This window comes from Pinus tabuliformis, chromosome 2_2 (genome assembly GCF_031772625.1).
Source record: "Pinus tabuliformis cultivar Carrire ecotype Pingquan chromosome 2_2, CPIR1, whole genome shotgun sequence".
In the NCBI taxonomy this organism is placed as follows: domain Eukaryota; kingdom Viridiplantae; phylum Streptophyta; class Pinopsida; order Pinales; family Pinaceae; genus Pinus; species Pinus tabuliformis.
In genome coordinates this window covers 467,099,976-467,108,048 of record NC_142300.1, presented here as the reverse complement: position 1 = coordinate 467,108,048, position 8,073 = coordinate 467,099,976, and positions in this window count along the sequence as shown.

Below are 8,073 nucleotides of genomic sequence, written 5' to 3'. Positions count from 1 at the left end.
ATAAATATTAAGAATTGTTGTTTTATGTTTTGTTTAAAAAAACAATAATGTTGTTGTATTACTATAATATACAAAGATTTAAGGACATATTGATTTATATCACTAGATTATTTATTAATTTAACATTATTTATAAAATATAAATATTTTTTTAAATAAAATTTTAATGATCATATATTTACATTTATCAAAAAATTGATATTGATTTCTAATCCTATTTGATCGCTTGCACTAGATGCATTGATTTCATTGTAGATGTCGATTTCTAATCATATTTAATACCTTACACTAGATGCATTGATTTCAGCGTAGATGTTTATTTCTATTCATATTTGATTGCTTGCATTAGATGCATTGGTTTTAGTGTAGATATTGATTTATAATCCTATTTGATTGCTTGCACTAGATGCATTGATTTCAGTTTAGATGTTGATTTCTAACCCTATTTGATTGTTTCCACTAAATGCATTGATTTTAGTGTAGATGTTGATTTTTGATTTGATGCAACAAGATGTATGGTGTATATTAATTTCAAAGTAATTAGATTAATAGTGTGCATTGATTCCAGTGTAAGCACATCTCTACCCCATCCATCTACATCTCCATCTCCCATTGTCTCTGCTTCTCTATCTCTCTATCTCATCCCCTAAATATACACACTCTCTCTCCATATCTATATATCTCCCTACGCCACCTTCCTTTCCCCTCCCTCTCTCTCTCTTCCCCTTCTCTCTCTTTCTAACATTTTTCTCTCCATATCCATATCTCTTCCTCCCTCCCTGTCTTTGCCTCTCTCTTCTTACCTCTCCTCACATCTATATCTCTATCTCCCCTTATCTCTCCTTCTCACCCCGAAAACATACACACACTCTCTCAGTGAAACCACATAAAAATTATTCAACCATAAATACAATATTGGAATTTTCATCCTAAATAAAATGTTTGCTTACTTGAATTTATAATTGGGTACATTCTTATTATTCCTATTTTCCATCATTCAACATTGTTAATTACTTTGCATTCAAATGCGGTAATGAAAATAACTACCATTGAAAATTATTTGGGGTTTAATAGTCCATAAGTCACAATGATTGACTTTGGAGAAAACTATTATTAATATTAGAGAGCAAGAGAGACAAGGTATGTTGTTTACTACAGTAGCTCGAGTTAAATATTGGAATGGTATATGATTCCAACTACTCTTTTCATATGATCGATATGAGAAAATGGAAAAAAATAGTTTCAGATTGATTGCAATGAAGATTGTTTGTAATTGCTATATTCTTAGTATTCACATTTTCTATATATATAAATTGTACATTGAAACTTTGCACTTAAACTTTGTATTTCACCATTCAAGTTACTAAGAGTGTCTCTCATTTCAACAAACTGAGGTAACAAAGAAAATTTTAAAGTAAATTGACCAAATTAATCTTAGACATATTTAACATATCTAAAATTATCAAAATAATTAGATGTTCAACAAATTTTGTATGACCGCACACGATTGAAACCAACCTAGATCCATTTTAACGCCGGATCTATCAAGTGCCGAGAGAGACCAAATCTCTCGAGGTGCAAACCTTTCCTCAAGTTTTGCACTCAAAAAATAAGTTTGTACCTTGAGAAATTTGATCCTCAAAAAATAAGTTTGTACATCAAGAAATTTGATCCCTCTCGATACTTGATAGATTTGGTATTAAAATGAATTAGTGTAATATAAGTGTAAATATATCTCAAAAATTAATTATAATATTCTCTTTTAATAAAAAATATTATAAAATAAAATTCAAATAAAATATTTTATATAAATATTTTTGAAAAAATAAAATAAACACTAACCGTTAGTATATATATATGAAACGTATATCATATTCATAATAAAAACATAAATGCTAAGAACAATCGCTGAAATATATTCATGTTGGGAACAAAGTAAAATCTCTAAGTTACATCATTATACTTCCACTCATTACCTTCTTGGCGGAATCATCACAACATGGGTGTTGTTCCGGGAAGGAATCTAAAATTTAATGATTTTCTATGAAATTCATAGATGTACATTTAAGATTATGATGAGATCTCGATTATTTATTTACACAATAAAGGCACCATTAAAGGCAGGATATAGTTTATTGAAATTAAGACCCGATGTATTTCTTGATACAGGTCTTGACTGCTGATATCCTCGACATTGGTGTCAAATAATTTCGGTATGACAAGTATACGACCTTCAACTCCTATGATACCTTCGTATGATTGGTTTCCAATGATTTGCTGTGCTTGATCATTAATCTCACAAAATATTCGCAAGAAGGGATTCGATTTTCGCATAACCTCGATTACAGATACAAACATCTTGTATCATTTTGATATAACTCCCAATCAGGATTTCTTTACTACATCATGGATGTCCTCCGACTGTAGGCCTATAACATCAATAGCCCTGCTGATTTCCTTACACAGATCCCTTGGAGTTTGTTTAGTGTCTTCTCCTCTTCATTTGAATATGGTGATAAAATTGATAAACCCTAAACCTCTAGATCAGTGATAAAATTGCATGCATACACATCTGTCTCGTTTTTTCATTCGGGGTAAGTCACCACTTATTCCGGGCAGACCACGGAAATAGGGTGCTGTCGAGCAGTTCGCAGTCCTGCCACCCAGGCCAAGAACGTCCATTTTTCAGGGCAGAGGGTAATTTATTTCAAAAGATGAGGCTGCTGGTGGTGCAAAAAAATGTCGAGCAGTTGGAGCAATTGTAGTTGATCTCACAAGTAAGCTCCGTTTGAACGCCTCTTCCAACCGGAATGCGTACCTTCCACTTCCGGATCTTGAAGCAATATTGCGTTTGATTTAAGGAAGTCGGAGGGCCGATACGCGAATGGACGTATCAATGACGATCCAATCCGAAAATAATGCTCACGCCCAAGATCTTTCCGCGTTCGCCGGATTTGTGAGTTGTCAGTCCGGCTATACGAGTTTTCACCGTCGTATTTGGGTATAGCGTCGGCTGGCTATGGGAGTTTCACCGCCGATTATGCCCCGAATACACGAGTTATCATCAGTGGATATGCGCGCTGTGATAAAATACGAGAATTATCATCGGTGGATATTCGCGTTATGATTGAATACGCGAAATATCAGCTAATATGCGACTTCCAAATGGATACGCTAACTGTCAGTATTCCATACGTGACATATCATCGAGATACGCTGATTATCATTTTTTAATTCATGGGATACGCTGTTCATCACCACTGGATATGTGGGCCATTACTTTAATATGCGACTTGTTTTTCCAATTTATGCCAGTGATTTCCGACTAATTTTTGCCATTTATGCCATTTATGCTGATTATCTACCTTTTAGCGAGCTATGACCTCCGCTACACGATTTATCATCAATTAATACGCGAATTATCATTCGAGGTATCATGGTAAAATGCGGATTATCACAGTAGAATACGTGATTTATCATGGAATATATGGTTTATAATGCCAAGATAAGCAGATCATCAGAGCAAGTTACGCGAGTTTTGGTCAAGTAATCGGATTATCACCGATGTGCCGGGTTATGTCTGCCAGATATGCGAGATATTTATAGCGGGCCGCTTCTTATGCCGCCCAGACAAACCCAGACAGAACACGTATCACCTCAATTGCTTATCACCTTCCAGGATACCTTCAAGGTGTACTAGTTTCTTCAATGGTGTGCATTGTGAGAACATCGGGTATGGGATTAACTTGAATAGGGCCTCTGTACACTGTAATACATATGAACAGTTCTGATGCATCGTGTGCTACAGTGTAACAAACGCGTGCCGCGTACATAACATCCGATATCTGTGCACTGGTAATTGCCACGAATGGGGAGAAAATGTTACGGGATGCGCGTTGTCTTCATGGAAAAGTCATCGGTGAGGGCAAATTTCACAGGCGTTGAAATTTTCAATGGCTCCTCGACACGTTCAATCGCTGTGCGATAATGGATGCGGAACAATGATGGAGTGAGGAACAAAAAACTACTCAACCTGCAATACCGAGGTGATTGGCGTTGCTTTGCCTTTAAATACAAAAAGAGAATCAGGTTTAACTCTAACTTTTTCTACATTGGCTATAAGAAATTTAGATTTAGCAATGTGGGATGGGATGTATTATGTAAAAATTAGTAATGTGGAAGTATTATGCTTTTTACATAATTGATTTTAAGATGAAAAAAATATGAAATTATATAAATTATTTTTAATACAAATAATAATAAATATTTTTTTTCTTTAATTTACAAATACTATATAAATTTTTTTGGAAGTTATAATTTAATTTTTTTGAGTATTGGTTTTTTTGGTGTTATTTTTATTTCAAAATCAGTAAAAATTTGCTTAAGTTATAAGTTTACATATTGAAAATGCTTCATCAATTGATCTTTCAAAGTCATTAATCCAATCCATTTATACATATTAATTTCTAGTGAATAATCTTGGAATTAGATAGAGAGTTTCATTTCACTCATATCTATTTCATTCTAAAATATTACTCTAATAAATAAGTAAAATAAATATAATGAAAATAAAAATATAAAATTAACTTCTTATTTTCATTGCACATAGTGTTTTTTACACATCAACCAAGCGCTCTACAAATGCCACATCATCTAGTGCATCCAAATTGTTAGATTTTACCACAAACTTCATCTAGATTTTACCACAAATTTCATCTATAATGGATTGAGTTTTGTTCTTGATATTTTTAAGCCCACTTGCCATCCTTTAATTCAATTTAATATTTTTGTGGAAACCATGGATCCACATTAGGGACGAAGCCAAGTATTCTCTTCACTACATCTCAATTTACATTTCCACAATTGAGTTTGTAAATTCTCCCTTTTTCCACTTTTTGAAAGAAATTGCAACTAATTTATCCCTTTGTATAACCATGCAAACCCTTCGACAATGTCTTCATTTGCCACACTACTTCTACTACTCCACAACATTATAACTACATTGATAATTAGAAAATGATAAAGGTGTGTTTTTTTCTTGTGTCATTCATTTGTTCTAATCAATGTTATGTAACACGATTATTAGGGTGAAAACATAGGTAGATATGCTTTGTGGTAGTAATATGTGGTCGAATGACTTAAGGCACTAGTGGTAGTTGCTCATATTGGCACATGAACTAGCTAAATTTGAGTGCCACTATTATTTGTGTTGTGTTGATCTAGAATAATAATGTTATTGTTTAATTCCACGCATTATTTGATGTGCAACACTAAATGCAAGACAATTATTCCTTATCAAGGAAGTGCTTGTGTGAATGACTTAGCACTCTGTCTCTTTGGTACCATCATACATTTTTTTATACGGCTACACTCTATAGTACACTAAAAATCAGAAGTATCATTGTGTAGTAAATTTTTTATGTCCTATATGACTGTTATTATATGTTTATCTTAATTAAATAAATCATATCTAAACTTATTTGATCACATAAATATTTCTAAACATGCAACAATCACACATATATAAAAATTAAGAGCAAAAGCATAATTGTGATATGCCAATAATTACACTCTCAAATCAAATTTTCTTTTAAATAATCCCAGCCTAGAAAGAAACCTCCACGCATTGTCAAACAAATTATTGTATGTTATACAAAAAAAAATTAACCACACGTATTGTATGTTATACAAAAAAAATTAGAACCACACTTATTGAGATGAATCTACTCGATAGGAAGCACATAATTTATCTTATTTCCGCAAATTCTTGACCTTTTCTCCTCTCCTATGCTCAAAATTTTCTAAATGATTCTCTCTTGATATCTGGAGTCTTTTTTGTGTACAAAAATGTGTCTATTAACATTTATCATAATGTCATATTTTTTCTTTGAGATAGATAACTAGTCTTCCTAATAATAACACTAATTTTGTTTGAGTATTGCCCTAAACCCCTCATATAGATACGTTCTTTATGTATATAACCCATCATTTAGTTAGCTAATAGTCACTTGTTGTAAATGTTTAAAAATGGAAGAAAACAAGATATATTCTCAAACTGTGCAACTCACAGGTGTGGAGCTTCACCTGGAGACTGCCTCTGGTAGAACGCTCTACACATTCATCATTAATCATCAAGAATAAATAGTTTACATGTAAGTAGGAGAGTTAGAACAACCACCAGGAATGTAGGAACTAATTCCTAAACTAAGTCTCACACACAACTAATGAACAAACTCTCTCCAATAATACATTCTCCATAATTACACTCCCCCTTAATGGAGAAAGGGTTCACTAGCTAGTACTCCTAACATCTCCCTAACTAACTCAAATTTAATTTTTTCGAGGGGCTTAGTAAAAATGTCTGGAACATTATCACAAGTATTACAATATTCAATATAAATGTCTTTTGACTGAACCTTCTCCCTAACAAAGTGAAACTGTGTATCGATATGCTTTGTGTTTTTATGAAATACTGGATTGCTTGCAAGTTTGATTGAGCTTTGGTTGTCACATTTGATAACCGTAGGATCTTTTTGTTCTTATCCAGCATCATGGAGAAGTCTCCTCAACCAAACTGCCTCACATGTTGCTGCACACATTGCTTGATACTCTACTTCTGCTGAATACAAGGATATAATGTTCTGCTTCTTGTTGCTCCATGCAATGACCCTGGACCCAATGCTGAATGCATAATCTATTATCAATCACCTGTCATCCAGATTTCTGGCCCAATCTGAATCTGAGAAACCTATCAATCTAACATCAAACGAATCAGTATATTTAATACCAAAGTCTAAGGTTCCTTGAAGATACCTTAAGATGCCTTTCGCTGCCACCCAATGACTCTCAAGAGGCTTTGACATAAACTGGCTCAAAACACTAACTGCAAAAGCTAAATCAGGTTTAGTTGTAGTTAGATAAATAAAACTCTCAACTAGCTGTTTATATAGTGTTGCATCCACCTCCTTAGAACCATCATCATTATGAAGTTTGAGATTCTGCTATAAAGGCACTGAGGTAGCTTTTCACTGATCCATTCTAAACTTTTTCAATAAGCTCCTGACATACTTTCCTTGAGATAGAAAAGTCTGGCTAGAATCCCTCCAGACTTCAAGACCCAAACAATAGTGTAACTCTCCAAGGTCTTTCATCTCAAAATCTTGTGACATCTGCACTTTGATTTCTTTAATGAGCTCATCTACATTTCCTGTAATAATAAGATCATCTACATATAAAGAAATCAAAACAATTTGCCCCTTTTCATCAAACATAGTATACAGATTAGGGTCGTTCTTGCTCCTCTTATAACTATGTTGCAGGAAAAATGAATCAATTTTATCATACCATGACCTAGGTGCCTATTTTAAACCATATAATGCTTTCCTTAATCTACAGACTAAATGTTCCTCCCCCTGTTTAACAAACCCCTTAGGTTGCATTAAATACACTTCTTTTTTTAATTCACCATTTAAGAAAGCAGATTTCACATCTAGCTGGTGTATCATCCAATGATGTTTGGTAGCTAAAGAAATTAACATTCTAATTGTGTTTAATTTAGCTACAGGGATGAATGTTTCCTTATAGTCTATGCCTTCTTTCTACAAGCACCCTTTTGCTACTAGCCTAGCTTTATATTTTTCTATAGTACCATCTGCTTTAAATTTTGGCCCTTATAACCATTTGCAACCTATGGGTTATTTTCCTTTAGGTAGTTCAACTAAATCCCAAGTTTCGTTCTTAAGTATTGACTCATATTCGTCTTCAATGGTTGTCCTCCATTCATCATATTGCCCGCTTCCTTATAATCAGAGGGTTAAACAACATTTAACATACTAGTTATAAGATCGTGATACCTATATCTTGCTAGTAATTGAATTTTCCTACCTAATCTCCTTAATGATGGACTGACCTCAAATCTGTTTTGATCATCTCTTGGTGGACTTGGCTTGCTGACTACATCTTTACCATTGGATTCTTCCTTTTGCTGCTACTGTTGCTACTCATGCCTGTCCCCTATTTCATCACTTCCATCTTCCACCAGCAAATGCATGTGCCATTCTTCATTGCCTCTATC